This window comes from Oreochromis aureus, linkage group 18 (assembly GCF_013358895.1).
Source record: "Oreochromis aureus strain Israel breed Guangdong linkage group 18, ZZ_aureus, whole genome shotgun sequence".
NCBI classification, from domain to species: domain Eukaryota; kingdom Metazoa; phylum Chordata; class Actinopteri; order Cichliformes; family Cichlidae; genus Oreochromis; species Oreochromis aureus.
Genome location: NC_052959.1, coordinates 37169403 through 37185331, shown reverse-complemented (window position 1 = coordinate 37185331; position 15929 = coordinate 37169403). Strand labels below are relative to the sequence as shown.

Genomic DNA, 15929 nt, shown 5'->3' with positions numbered 1-15929 from the left:
ATCCCTGTGAGGAGAGAGAACCATCAAACAAACTAAAGAGGTGCAGAGACACGTTAGAGATGGAAATCCACACAGTGATTTTCACAGCTGGCCTTATTGTACATGGATCTGTACAAGTCTTGATTTCAGACAAATGTTAGGATATCCGAATTATACAATATCATTAAATTTTGTGATGTCATCTAAACACACTGATTATTAATTCAAGTTGTTTCCAATTTGCTTGGTTGAAATCATTTTGGTTTCAACCAAGCAAACAGTGTGTGGCTCCCTCTAGTGGATGTCCAGTAAAGACTGAGTGTTCTGTGATACTCTGAGGGTATCACTATTACCCCATGTTAATAAAAGTGAGGTTAATACAGCTAAACAAATAATGACAAACAATTAAAATGTTTTCAGCTGAGAGTATTCGCTGAGCTTTCACTGGCTCTGTCGCGCTGACCTAGTAGGTGTGGCTGTTGCTCTTCTCTTCCTCCTCCTGCACTACCTGCTCTGCGCTGCTGCTGATTAGACCTGATGCGTGCTGCTCCGCCAGGTGAGCTGAATTAGAGCAATCAAGGGCGGGCGTGCCTAGTAAGCCTTAAAATGCATGCAGCAGTCATTTGACCGGAGAGCGACATACTGAGAGGACAGCAAACAAAGCAATCCACTTGCCACTGTGAAGAAGACTTTGGACTAGATGGGCTATCGGTAAGCTCTTGGACTCATATTTGCTGCTTATACGTTTGGGACCTATGGAAACTCAATTGTGTGTATCTATGCTTTGGGAAATAGTTACTGCATTTATGTTTAAAAAATTATATTGATATTAAAAGGAATGTTTAAGTTTGAATAAATTGTTTATATAGTGTTTCCCACATTTATGTTAATTAATACTAAAAAGAGCTATCCCAAATCCTTGGTTAAATCTTAAAACTAGTGTAAATGTGTTTGGTTTAATTTAAGGTGAATAATTCTTTGTAAAAGAAAATCCTTGGTTAAAGTCTCTATTAAAATATTTGCGGACTTTAAAATGTATACTTTGAAAATGTAATTGTTTATAAAAAGTATAAAATGCAAGGTAGGCGCATTTTGTGTATTTAAGTACCACAGTTTATTTCATCTTCATTGTTTGAAATTACTTAGCTCTGTGATTAAAAAACCAATGAATGTAAAACTAAAACTGGGTTAAATGATAGTTTAGCTAAAGCTAAATACTTTTGTTTATGTTAAATGGCTTTACTGAAGTGTATATATTTGTTATTTTATTTGTATTCTGTATAATGCATTTAATTTAACTGAATGAGTAATGAAATGTTCTTTGTCTTTTTGTTTAAAGGTTTTTCACCCATCTATCTATCCAGCAAAAGCTACCTAAGCAACTGGTCAAAAATAAATGGAGTGAAATTCAAAGTCTGGTCTTTTTCAAGTGTAGGCTCCTCACAGGCAGAGAACACTTGACAGGCTCTGCTCAGGTCCCAACACGAGGGGGGGGGGAGGAGAGACAGGATTTGTAGTGTGCTAGGACCAGCTGCTCTAAGCACTTTGTAATGACGGTGGTGAGGGCTACTGGGCGGTAGTCGTTTTTTAGGCTTGATGGGTTGGAGAATTTTGATGGTTTGGTAAATTTTGGCATGTCCTGAAATTTGATTTTCACCCAGGTGTCATCCACATACCAGAACCATGACTTGGTGGTGTTCCTGTGTAGGAGAACTACCCAGGAACCATGACAGTACTGGGTCTGAGACCCAGTTTTTTGTGTATTTTTATTTTGTTGATTATTGTATTTTTCTCTGTTTCATGTTTTAACCTAAAGGGGTCTGGTGTGTTTTTGTCATTGTGTTTAGCTTCACTTTCCTGTGACATCATTATGTTTAATTTCAGTCAGCTGTATCCCCATATGTTTACCTCCTGTGTATTTAAGTCCTCTGTTTTCTGTGTTTCATTGTCGGGTCGTCTGTTGTGCTGCCCCATAGTCTCATCATAGCTTTTATAGTTTGGTCACAGTTTCATAGTTGTCATAGCCTGTTCTCAGTTTAGTAGTAGAGCCATAATAAAGGCTCTCTTTTGGTTTAAGATGAGTTCTGTCTCCTACAGTATCTGCTTCTGGGTCCTGTCTCCAAACACATCGGCTTAACCTGCCGTGACAGATAACAAAGCCCGGTTTTCCACCTTCTCCATGCACAAATTGGCCACAATGAGTGAAACTGGGGAACCCATGGCACACCCATGTTTCTGCCTGTAGTACTGACCCTTATGCAAAATAGGTGGAATTAAGACACAGTTCCAAAAGCAAACACAATTGATCTGTGCTGAGAGCGCTCCTGTTGCTGAGGTTAGGGTGATCCTATAATCTCTTACAAACTACCTCCAACGCTTCTGTGACTGGGATGAAAGTGAAGACAGATGTAACATCTCTCTTCACTCTACATGTCCTGTTTATAAGGTTTGGGAAACCCGCTGTCAGCTGAGACTGAAGAAGTCACCTGGATGAGTGACGAGAATTTTCTCCCACTGAAAGTGTCCAGATGAGCAGAATCAACCTTTTGGGTTTTGCTTGCCTGGATGATTAAGCACGCATCAGGACATTATTTTATTAATATTTTTAAAATGATAGCAGCACAAACACAAATTTTTGCAGCATGAACGTAGCACAAACGTTTGACATCAATTTTGTTTGATTCCGTTAATGTGGGGGGCTGGTTGACCTCTGATGACCTCTAGAAATTTTTATTAATATCTTTAAAATGAAAGCAGCACAAACGAAAATTTTTGCAGCACAAACCAGCACAAACGTTTGATACCACTTTTGTTAGATTTGAAGGTGGGGGGCCAACTTCACTCACATGTGTTTCCTGGGTGAGAGAGCACCTTTTTGTTGTTGTTGTGCAGAATGCTACAGGCATAGCTCTAAAGAATGTAGCATCATGGGCAGTGTAGTCCGTGCTGCAGGGAGAATCAACATCCCCGAGCATCTCTCCTGGACCCTCACACAGACACCGCTATCAGGAAAGCTCGCCAGCGGCTCTACTTCCTGAGGAGGCTGAGGAAGTTTGGCATGAACGGAAACATCACCTCACATTTCTACAGGTGTGCGATCGAGAGCTTGCTGACGAGCTGCATTACAGTTTGGTACGAAGCTGCTCTGCCAGCTTCCTTCCAAGATTTCCTTTATCTATTCACAAGTGTGTACATATCTATCTATAATTTTTATTTATCTTGTTGATTTGTTTTTCTTTTTACTATATTTTATAAACATTTTGCTCTTACCATTTTTTACTTACTGTACTGCTGAGTGACTGTCTGCTGCTTTCATTGCAGTGTTGACCCTGTGCTAACTTGTATATGACAAATAAAACTAAAGGTCATATCTTGGATTTGGTCTGTTGTTGTGGCGTTACCCCTACACAGTGTAAAGCCACATTGTTTCCCCAGTCTGATCATATGTTTATTTCTTTTATTGCAAACAGAAACGCTTCCAAAACCTGTACTTCTCATAATATCCCTTTCAGGAAAATAATAACCTTCTTAACATATTTGCTCCCCTTAAACATTGAACTGTCTCATTTTCCCGTTCAGCTCCATGGTTTACCCCCGACCTGCGTCATCTTAAAGCTCATTGTTTCAGCCAAATCCAATTGCTACTCTGGTTCAATCAGTTCTAATGAAGGTAACTCTCTTTTCATTGTTCAGTAAAATTACAAAACCCCCTCCCACGGGTATTCTGCTGACTTTTCTAATTCTCATCTCTTTTTTCACCCGTAAAATCTCAGATATCCACCGTCAACTTAACTCTGCAGGAGCTTCTGACTCTGAAGTAGACTTCCTGTTTCCCCCACCGTCTTCCTGTCAGTTATTTTAAGTTTTACTCTTCCCTCCATAACTGACGTATCCAATCTTATTTAAAAATCCAAATCATCCACCTGTCAACTTGACCCTCTTCCCACTGTGTTAGTTAAAGCCTGTCTTCCCTCGTTAGCTCCTCTCATAACCAGTATTATTCTTTCCTCCCTGGAATCGTTCCTTCACCTCTGAAAAAGGCTTCTGTCATTCCAGCTCTCCAAAAGTCTGGTGCAGATCCCAATAACTTTGGGGGTTAGAGAGGTAGCTGTGTATGTTTTTGGTTTACATTAAGTGAAACCTGGAATTAAGGTGTTTTTATTTCTTTACTTTTTTATTTAATATTTGACAAAACTTATGATTATGAATGAAAAGTTGATTCTATAAGTTGTGACAATAAACCTTAATTCCTGGATGTAAAACCCTGAGTTTTGTAATTAATTTTCATTTCTTTAAATCAGAGAGATTTTCATTCCTACTGTCACCAAAGCACCTTGAAGGAAGTGCTGTTGTGATTTGGTGCTGTGTGAATAAAACTGAATTTAACTGAATTGTTATTGTGGTTTTTATTATTTCTTTGTGTCTGAACGTTCCTGCAGTTGGTTTGTGGTTGATGTGGATTTGCTGCTCATGTGAATCCTCCCACAGTCTTTCATTAGCAGCTGTAACCACAGTGACTCTGATAAAACAGGAATTAGCAGAATCCATCTGATATGAAGCTGTGCTTTGAATACCACTTCCCTCCTCTTTGAAGAGTAGTCAGATATCTGTGTTCAGGTTTTTGTACAGCCTCTTCTACACTTTGTATCACTGTGTTTCTAGAGCACAGTAGTAGAGAGCTGTGTCTGCCAGGGTTAGGGCTGTTATGGTCAGAGTAGTTGATGTAGAAGATGTTTGGGATCCATATCGTTTATCAGGAATATATTCACCACTCCATGATCTTGCTCCTTTCCAGAGTATAAACTGAGGAGCCTGAAGGTCAGAATGATGTCTGTACCAATAAAGCCAAACACCAATTGCATCTGTCTCATAGCTACATGTGAGTGTGACAGATTTTCCTTCTGTTTCAGTGACTTCAGTTTGTTGAGGAGTGATTAAGTCTCCAGCTGTGAGTCCTGGAAAAAGAAAGAAGAAAAGTAGTGAAATGCAGTCTGTATATCTGCTTAATGCAGCAGCTTCAACTAAACTTTAATCCCTGTTCTTAAACTCACCTATAATGTGAGATAGAAGCAAAAAGAGGTGCAGCAACATGTCTTTGGAGTTATTAAAGCCAGACAGACAGCACATGAACAATGTTCTTCCACTGCAGCAGATTCATCAGGTTGTGATTTTATTTCCTCAAACTTTTTGCTCTACAGACAGAAATCATCTCATTGGTTGAGCTGGACTTTTGTGACCGGGGCCTATAGTTGATTTTGATGCTCCAACATGGAGGTGAGTGAAACAGTAAAATTTACAGTGATGATAAATAATCAAAATGTTGCAGTGAGTCTTTCTGAGCCTGTCATTCAGATTGTCTTTGTTATTTGAAGATTCAAATCTCAGCTGAGATGAAGAGTGTGGACACACCAGACTTCATGTGTGTGTGTGTGTGTGTGTGTGTGTGTGTGTGTGTGTGTGTGTGTGTGTGTGTGTGTGTGTGTGTGTGAGTTCTTTCTGAAAATTATCAGTGATTTTAGTCACTGAAACCTCTTCAACCAACCACTGTCTCACAATCTGGATCTTCCTTCTGAAGGTTCCCTCCAGTTTTTAAACCATCTGCTGAATCGTCTACTTTCCTTCCAGAGGTGGACTCACAGCAGGCTTGATGGGCCCAAACCTCCCATGATAAAGGAAAGTGCTCTTTTCCTGCTTCTTACTCCACCTCTGACATGTTCTACCTTAGTGTGTAAAAAAAACACTGAATTACATTTTTATTGTACAGCTGTTTTCTCCTGGTGATTTCCTGTTTACTTGTGATGTCATCATACAAAAGAGGAGGGTGAAAACCCAGGATGGATTTTCAACATGTGTTGAAAATCTCTATGTTTTGTTGCACGTCTGTCTTTGTGACTAAAACCCTGCTAGTCTCTGTCTCTGATCTTTACTGCTTCATTTCTCTGTTGTCTTTGTCATCAGTCCAATGACACAAGAATCAGAGGTTTAACAGTGTGTGGCTCCCTCTAGTGGATGTTGTGGAGTATTCTGTTGTCTTTGCTCCAAAGGTTTTTGTACAGAGTTTTGGTGTTTCCTGTCACTGTGGGCTTCACAGCACAGTAGTACACAGCAGAGTCTGTCACTGCAGCAGAGGAGATTTTCATGTTGATTTGGTTTCCCTCCACTTGAATCTTCAGTCCAAGAATTTTTTCTTCTCCTACTGCTCCTGAAGGTGAGTGTGAGATCAGGAGCTCTGGTGTTTTTCCTGGATGTTGTCGATACCAGAAGAAATAATTAGCACCTGTGGTGTATTTGTAGGACAGAGTAACTGTGCTGCCTTCTACACTGGACTCTTCATCTTTGACTGGAGTGAGTTGATCACATGTGACACCTGAAGGAAGAGAGAAACGTTTTTCAATAAATAATTGACATTAATGAATCATTTGAATTGAACATAGTTTCCTGTGTAGGTGAGCATACCTGTGAGAGTGAGAAGAATCAGAGGAAACACACAGTGATGTAATGACAGCATGTTGAGGAACATAAAGTTTGTTTTGTGTTGAACTCTGTTGAATGTGGAGGTTTTTCTCTCTTCTATAGTTCAGTAACAGCTCAGCTCCTCCCTGAATCTCTGCTCCTCCTCTCTGCTCTCAGTCACTCCTCCTCCTGTGGTTAACACACTTTATAACCAAAATGATTTAAGGGAGCCGTGTGACACGTCACACAAGCAGAAGTCACATTAACGATGTAGACAGAGTCAGAGAGTCGGTGATACTCACACAGTTAAAAAGTCTGAAACTTGAGACATTTGGAGAAAAATGTGTAAGAAGTCCTGAATTCAAGAAACATCTCAGAATAGTTTGTGTATGTTGGGAAGGATTTTTGTTCACAACTGAGCATCATCTTATTTGATTGGATCTTAAAACACAAACCTGAGAGACGACATGTCTGTGGATACGACATGCAGGATTGTTGTGGTTTTTTGCAGTTTATGTAGTCTTGTGTTGATTGTCATGTGTCGCCTCAGGGTCTCAGAGGAACGATGTTTCTCTGTGTACTGGACCACTGCACATGGTTGGAATGACAATAAAGGGGCGATCATGGCTCAAGAGTTCGAAGTTCTTCTTGTAATTGGAATGTTGCCGGTTCGAGCCCCGGCTTGAACAGTCTCGGTCGTTGTGTCCTTGGGCAAGACACTTCACCCGTTATCTACTGGTGGTGGTCAGTGTCCGGCAGCCTCGCCTCTTTCAGTGCGCCTCAGGGCGTCTGTGGCTACAATGTAGCTTACCATCACCAGTGTGTGAATGACTGAATGTGTAAAGTGCTTTGGGGTCCTTAGGGACTAAGTAAAGGTCTATACAAATACAGGCCATTTACTGCAAGTAGTTTAGAAAATATGGGGCTTTCACATCTTTCACTTTGTCATTAAAGGTAGATAATAGTCCTTTTAAGCAGAGTTTATGAACATCAATTTTTGTGGCTTTCCACAGGAGCTCAGTTTTATGGCAAATTCGCATAAGATAAGATAAGATAACCTTTATTAGTCCCACACGTGGGAAATTTGTTTTGTCACAGCAGGAAGTGGACAGTGCAAAAGTTGTGAAGGAAAAATTAGAATAAAATAAGATAAGAATAAATACAGTACACAACTGTACAGAATAGAATAAAATAAAATAAAATATACAATAAGATAAAAATAGAATACAAATGCTATATACAACTGAGTAAAAATACAACGATGCCAGAAAAGATTATTGCACATTAGTGTTATTGCACATGTGTGGATGTGTGTGTTCGATCAGTCAAAGTCTTTGTTGTGGAGTCTGACAGCAGTGGGGAGGAAAGACCTGCGAAATCTCTCCGTCCCACACCGTGGGTGCCGCAGTCTCCCACTGAAGGAGCTGCTCAGTGCTGTCACAGTCTCATGCATGGGGTGGGAGATGTTGTCCATCAGTGATGACAGCTTAGCCGCCATTCTCCTGTCACTCACCACCTCCACTGGGTCCAGAGGGCATCCTAGAACAGAGCTGGCCCTGCGGATCAGCCTGTTCAGTCTCTTCCTGTCCCCAGCAGAGATGCTGCCGCCCCAGCAGACCACACCGTAAAAGATGGCTGAGGCCACCACAGAGTCATAGAAGGTCTTCAGGAGTGGGCCCTCCACTCCAAACGACCTGAGTCTCCGCAGCAGGTACAGCCTGCTCTGCCCTTTCCTGTAGAGGGCGTCTGAGTTATGAGTCCAGTCCAGTTTGTTGTTCAGATGAACACCAAGGTACCTGTAGCTGTCCACAGCCTTGATGTCCATACCTTGGATGTTCAGTGGTTGCAGTGGAGGATGTTTGTGCCTGTGGAAGTCTACCACCAGCTCCGTGGTTTTACTAGTGTTGATCTGGAGGTAGTTCAGCTGGCACCAGTCTACAAAGTCCTGAGTCAGTCCTCTGTACTCCTTGTCGTCCCCATCAGTGATGAGGCCGACTATTGCAGAGTCATCAGAGAACTTCTGCAGGAAGCACTGGGTGGAGTTGTGGGAGAAGTCTGCAGTGTAGATGGTGAAGAGGAACGGAGCCAGAACCGTTCCCTGTGGGGCCCCCGTACTGCAGACGACCCTGTCCGACACACAGCCCTGAATCCTCACATACTGTGGTCGGTCGGTGAGGTAGTCCAAAATCCAGGTAGTGAGGTGATGGTCCACTCCTGAGTTCTCCAGCTTGTCCTTCAGAACCGAGGGGAGAATAGTGTTCAAGGCACTGGAGAAATCAAAGAACATGATTCTCACAGTGCTCCCAGCGGTCTCCAGGTGAGCGAGGGAACGATGTAGGAGGTGAATGACGGCATCATCCGCTCCAATGCCAGGCTGGTAGGCAAACTGAAGTGGGTCCAGTGATGAGCTCACAAGGCGCCGAAGCTGAGCCAGGACCAGCCGCTCCAGGGTCTTCATCAGGTGGGATGTCAGAGCCACCGGCCTGTAGCTGTTGAGGTCCTTGGGCCGTGAAGTCTTTGGCACTGGTACAACACAGGAGGTTTTCCAGAGCTGTGGGACTCTCCCCAGCCTCAGGCTCAGGTTGAAGAGGTGCTCCATCACACCACACAGTTGGTCCGCGCAGGACCTGACGACCCTCGAGCTGATGCCATCTGGACCCGCTGCCTTCTTGGCTTTAATCCTCCTCAGTTCCCTCCTAACCTGGGTGGTTGAGAGAGACAGGCTGGAGCCTTGTGTTGAGTGTGTATTGGATGCTGTTGTTGGGGGTGGGGAGGGGTGAGCAGGGTGAATAGAGGAGGTGTGAAGTGTCTGAGGTGTCAGAGGTGCAACAGCAGCAGTGGGGGTGGGTGAGTCTGCAGCCGATGTTGGAGACTGCCTCATGGCTGAATCAAATCTGTTGAAGAAATGATTCAGTTCATTTGCCCACCTCACATCCCTCCCAGGCAGAGAGTTCTGATGTTTGTGGCCTGAAATCATTCTGAGGCCTCTCCAGACTTCACCAACGTTATTTTGCTGAAGCTGGTTCTCCATCTTCTGCCTGTAGCTGTCCTTCCCATTCCTTATCAGTCCCCTCAGCTCTCTCTGCACCCTTTTCAACTCCTCTTTGTCTTTGGATTTGAAGGCCCTCCTCTTCTGCCTGAGGACAGCTTTAATTTCTGGGGTAATCCAAGGTTTGTTGTTGGAGAAACACCGTACAGTCCTGGTAGGTACGGTGTTATCCACACAGAAATTAATATAGGCAGTAATGCATGTAGTAAGGCTGTCGATGTCCTGTCGGTGGCATAAAGCTGCCACCGTTGTGTGTTGGCCCAGTCACATGTTAGGTAAGATTAAAAGAGTCTACGAGATTAAGACAGTCAGAAGCAGCGTGGCATGAACTGTCAGCCACATGGAAATGAAAATCCAGCAGAAGGATTCTTTCCAGTTTGAAGGTGGAGGATAGAAAGTCCTCAAACTCCACTAAGAAACTCCGAGCTAATCCTGGTTGGTCCTATTTTTCCTGTTGGTGTTTGATCCAACAGGAAATAACTCACATTGATGTTACTTTAACTTACTTTGCAGTATATTGAAATGCTTCACGTATATTAAACTATATTATTGATAAGGCATATAGTATAGATAGATAGATAGATAGATAGATAGATAGATAGATAGATAGAATTTAATTCGAACATGCAAATATAATTGAAATAACAACAGAAAAAAACAAAAGTTAGCAGTCATCAAGTTTTCATGAATATATCTGTCTACAGAATACGTGTGCTCGAAAAAGAGTAGGATGAAGTTTACACTTTTCTTGTTCCTACCCCCTTATTTCAAATGTCATTGCTTACAAATCCATATCCAGGATTCAACATTAATCGATCATTTATGTTTAACTGTGTACAAGTCTAACACATGAACATACACAAATAAAACCATTTCCAGCACGTAAACCAGAACAACAACAAACTACAGTTTTACATAATCTAATCACCCCGTGTTTAACACCAGCTTAATCTCTGAGTTTATTTTATATCTATGTGACAAACACCTTAATGAACACTTAAGCCTGGGTTACTCAGGCCTTGATCTATAAAAATGAGGACACAATGAGACGACTCAGTCACTGAGAGGAAGATTTCCTATATTCATGCACTTTATTATTTTTGAACAGTCGTGTGAGTTTTTGTATTGATGCACTTGTCTTGATTTCACCTGTACAGGTGTTCCACACACTGACTCCTCTGACTGTAATGCTGTGATATTTTACATTTGTCCTTACTACTGGCTGGCTGAACATTCCTCTCAGGTCAGGAGTATTTGGTCTTATTTGGAACAAGTTCTGAATGTTGTGGAACAAAGATTTATTTGCTGCTTTGTACATTGTTTGTTCAGTTCTGAGGTCGACTAAATCTTTAAATTTGAGAATATTTAATTTGATAAAAAGTGGATTTGATGGTTCTCTTGAAGTAGTTTTATTTATTATCCTTATTGCTCTTTTTTGCAGATTGTATATTGGATGGGTGTGTTTTATAAGTGTTTCCCCACACCTCCACACAGTATGTCATGTACAGCAGTACAATAGAACAACACAGAGTATATAGTGATGTTTGATTTATGAGATCCTTAACCTTATAGAGAATTGCCAGAGACGTCGATATTTAACCTTTGATATGAGTAATGTGGGGAATCCAGGATAGTTTGTGATGTATTATCACACCAATAAATTTGATCTCAGATACTCTTTTTTTTTTTGTTGTTGTTGTTGTTTTTTTTTTTTTGCCTGTCCCGTTTGGTTCTTTTGCCATCAGAATTATTGTCTAAAGGTGAAGAAAGATGCCCAACGGATTTACTTTACCAAATGGACCATCCCAGCCTTGCCGTAATGGTCCATTTGATTCACCTTTTATTGTTTATTTTATTTTCACTTGCTGAATACGGGACAGACTTAACTGGGGAAAGAAAGGGAGAAAGAAAGAGGGAAAGAAAAACAGCGGGGGAAGAGGGACGGGAAAAAGGGCAAAAACCAAAACCAACAGAATAAGCAGACAAAAAATACATATATCGATCATCTGGATCACCTGTTGAGAAAGAAAGAGAAAGCAAGCAGAAGAAAACGAGAGTAATAAACAACATCACAATGATATATGGGAATATGACAGTAAATACTAAATGTTAGATATTATTGTGCAGCACGTAAGATCGACAGCGCACAGTGTGCTTTGAGGTAAGAGCCAAAAAGGGTGTAGTTTGTGTGTGTGATCACCCGTGTGTACACCTGTGAGCATGGACGCGCTTGTTTTTTTTGTTTGTTTGTTTGTTTTTTTTTTAAAGGTTCCTTCATGTAATGATCTGCTAGAGGGTGTGGGGGGCCACTGCCCCGTCCTCCAGGACATGATGATCTCAGATACTCTAATTCTGTGTTATTCATTGTCAGTTTACTGTTAGTAGAATATGTGCGATTCCCAAATATTATGAATTTTATTTTGCTCAGGTTCAATGTTAATTTATTGTGGTCAAAGCAGGTCTTCTGATTATTTAATTCTTTAAACGCTGACCTAATTTAGCCTTTAAACCAGGGGTGGGCAACTCCAGGCCTCGAGGGCCGGTGTCCTGCAGGTTTTAGATGTTTCCTTGATCCAACACAGCTGATTTAAATGGCTAAATGACCTCAACATGTCTTGAAGTTCTCCAGAGGCCTGTGTAACCCAGTTCCTAAAATCATCTTAAACAAAAAGAGAAGAAAAAGTAAAACATTTAATGTTCATTGTTTCTAATCTTACTGTTTCTGTTTAATGAAAATGAAACGAGATCAAAATATTTATTTAAATAAAAAAGGGACACAGATTTATATATTTGCTCTGGTTAAACAAGGGTTAAGTTTCTCCGAGGGTTGATGATCTCTGATGAGAGCCTATTGTTTTACTCCACTCCTCATTGTCAGCCAATCGGTGAAGCTCTAGGCAGCTCTTGTCCCTCCTTAATGCTAGCTCCCAAGTTTTCAGTCTCTTGCTCCTGCAGCCGAACAGAGCAGGCGGACTAAAACTTTGTTATCGGTAAGCTGGAGAAATTAACCTCTAACGAGTTTAACCCTAGAACACTATCGCTATAAATAGTAACACAATCACTAATGCCGGGTGATTTTTACCCGATATAATATAACCAATAAAAAGTAATCAAATATATCAAAATATGACAACACATGACAAATTAGAGTGGTCTTTTTTACTTTCAACTGTGCCATGTCTAACAAAATGAAAAAAAAACCTCCTAAAACAAAATAATGACTCTGGAAAGCTGGTCTTTGGTCCACCCATTCCTGGGAAATTTGAGACTTCCCTGGTGAAGGCACAGGCTCCTCGACACGCAAACAGCTGCAGGAGAGAGAAATCATGTAAATGTATTTGCTCGGGTGTAAATCACCCAGCGATAGTGTTCTAGGGTTAAAAAAAAACCCCAAAAACTTTAAACTGATATTGTTCACAAAATAAGGTTTTGCACTTGTTGTCGTAGAGGACAGAGCGAAACCGGAAGGTTTACTGAGCTGTGGCTTCACGTAAAAGCTGAGCATCCACTCAGACGGTGGTAAGCTAAATGTGGCTAATCAGACACGCGATGTGCGGAGCGTGGGTACAGTTGTTGGGTGTCTCTGAAACGCACTGTTGCTATGCTAGTTAGATCCTTAACCAAGTCATTAACATGTGAAAAGCTGTAAATGGTTAAAGCAGCTGAAAATAAGTTTATGAGAGATAATTGTAAGCAGACTTTATGCTGCTTCCTGCTTAATTTTTTGATGTCAATCTGTTGTTTTACAATACTTAATATTGAATACTTGGAGGTAATTTTTAGTGTATTTCCACTTGTGCTAGTAGGCCTATGGTACAAGCGGGATTAAGCACATCTACTTTAATACTCCTATTCGTAGCCTGAGTCCTTGTGTTTACATGTTATTGAAATTGATTATTTGCACTTTGTTCAGTTCTGATAAGCATTTCTGTATTGCTCCATTTCTTAAAAGGGGTAATATACTTATTTATTTGTGATTTTATATATATGTACCGTGATATGTTGATGGATGTAATGAATGTTTACCATGAAAAGTGAATTATATGGTGACTATAATTCCTGAATGTTTGAAGACTTGTAGATAATCTTTAATCTTACTGCAAGTTACACACAAGTATTGAACCTTGATACTGTGAAATTTTGAACATTGATACTTTGAACTTTGAACCTTGACATTTTAACGTTGTACAACATGACTGAACTGATGATGATTGAACTGATTGAAAAGCTAATTTGTGAGAGTTATTCTTAAATTGTTCGTGACATATATTTGACCATTGTTTATAGGTCAGGTTTTTTATATGGGATGAATCCAAAGACCAGGTCAGCGATTCCAGAACCCAGAGTGTTCCTGGATGGCGAGCCAACCCAAGATCCGAGAAGATATATATATACATATATATATATATATATATATATATATATATATATATATATATATATATATATATATATACAAACTCATTTGCACACACTCCTCATTGGACGGACTCTATTGCAATACACCCGTTTGTCATGGGCTCCACCGGTACCATTTGGACTTAAAAAAGACTAATTCTTTTACTTGTGCACAATTTTATTTTTATTCTATTTTTTGCTACTTTTGGGGAAAATGTTATACTTGAAGTTCTGTTAAAACCTGTTGTAATACTGTGTGGTTACAACATTCTTTTTAAAGTCTTAACATCACTAAAGTACTTTTAAGCCACACAACTGTGTTGTCTGGTTTCTCTGCCATTCATGTACCAAAGCTCTAAGAGTCGTTCTTAATCTTCTGACACTAGCCCAAATTACTCATTACTTTGGTAATTATCCATTGGTACTTTATATAACTCCACGTAAGTGCTACACCTGGTAATGAACTAATCATTTGATTCAGGTGTGCTGACCCAGGGTGACATCTAAAACCTGCAGGACACCGGCCCTCGAGGCCTGGAGTTGCCTACCCTTGCTAAAAATGCTAACCGTCACCGGTGACGGGTTAGGGTTTAAAGGGTTAATTCATTTTCTAGTTCATTCAGAAGTTGTTCCAAGTTACTTCCACAGCACAGTAAGTTTGTATCATCTGCAAATAACATTATTTTCTTTTTTTTTTTCTTTTTTTTTGCCTGTCCCATTTGGTTCTTAAGCCGTCAGAATTGTTGTCTGAAGACCAACAAGGATACCAAATGGCTTTATTTTGCCAAATGGATCATCATGGCATTGCCGTATTGGTCCATTTGATCAACCTTTGTTGTTATTATTTATTTTATTTTCAGTTGTTACAGATGGGACAGACATGACTGGGGGATAGGAAAGGGAGAAAGAAAGAGAGGAGGGAAAAGAAAAACAGAAGGGAAGAGGGACAGTGAGAAAGGGCACTTACAAAGACAAAGAGAAAGAAAAAAAATCTCCTGGATCACCTGTTGACAGAAAAAGAAGAGAAAACAAGCAAAAAAACCCAAACAAAAACAAAGCAACATAGGGGAGACCGGGGATAGTTGTAACATTTTTGACATTTCTGTCTGTAACTTGGAGCTCTTTTAAGGTAGTGGATTGAAAATTTAATGCAAAGTATTTACATGTCTCTGCTATTAAATAGTGCAGCTATTTTCTCTGCAGCACAATTACCCATTGCATGGTATGGTCTCAAACACAAAGAGTGAAATGTTAGAATTAACCCCATAGTCTGGGTTAGTTGTAACATATCCTGGGGTGAAATGTAACACAATGAAATAAGGGTACTAACAAAACATTAACATGTAATCTTTGTTTATTCAACACATGAATGCACTTAGAGCCATTTATGTAGCTGTGTGTGTGTGACAGAATGCAGAAATCTAGCTTTTGAACATATTCCAACCCCCCCAAAAAAGACAAATGATGGAATTTTTTGCAACTGAATATTTCATTAATTTTGGTTGGTCTTCCTTGAGTTTGGCCTGATTGGCTCAGTGGGCATTATAACCTACAACTCTTGCACCAACTTTTGAACATAACAATGAAGCTGAAAAAATGTAGTTGTGCACCAGCATCGCAATTCCATGACTTTTTATCATGGCTTACCTTGGTGTGGTTTGCAAAGTGCTTCAGAAAGATGAGAAAATCTGTTTCTTGCACCCATCCTGATTTATTTCCACTACCAATACTTCCTACTGGTCCATCTCTGACAAAGTGGTCTGCATAATGTATGCGTGGGAACACAAACAGTGGAGGAATTGTGTTGCCAATGGCATTAACCACATATACAAAGGCGACCAGTCTCTGCTGATGTCGTTGTCCCAACTTGTTTAATATAAGTTAAAGTAATAGTGTGGTAAGTTGTAATATCTGCATTATTGTTACAACTAACCCAGACTGTTGCTGTTACAACTGACCCAGACTCCTATAGCCATGAACTAGCTAACATTACAGCCAACGGCTAAAACATTAGCACAGGAGACCTACACAGAATATATCCCCATAGACA

The 15929-nt window shown here is 40.4% G+C and overlaps 1 long non-coding RNA gene across 1 annotated transcript; it reads left to right on the top strand.

Annotated features, from left to right (window-relative positions):
• The first annotated feature begins 439 nt into the window (after positions 1–439).
• Positions 440–1392, top strand: LOC120434420. Its single transcript, XR_005609080.1, has 2 exons — positions 440–690; positions 1319–1392. It is a non-coding gene; the product is annotated as an uncharacterized LOC120434420 (long non-coding RNA).
• Positions 1393–15929: the final 14537 nt, after the last annotated feature.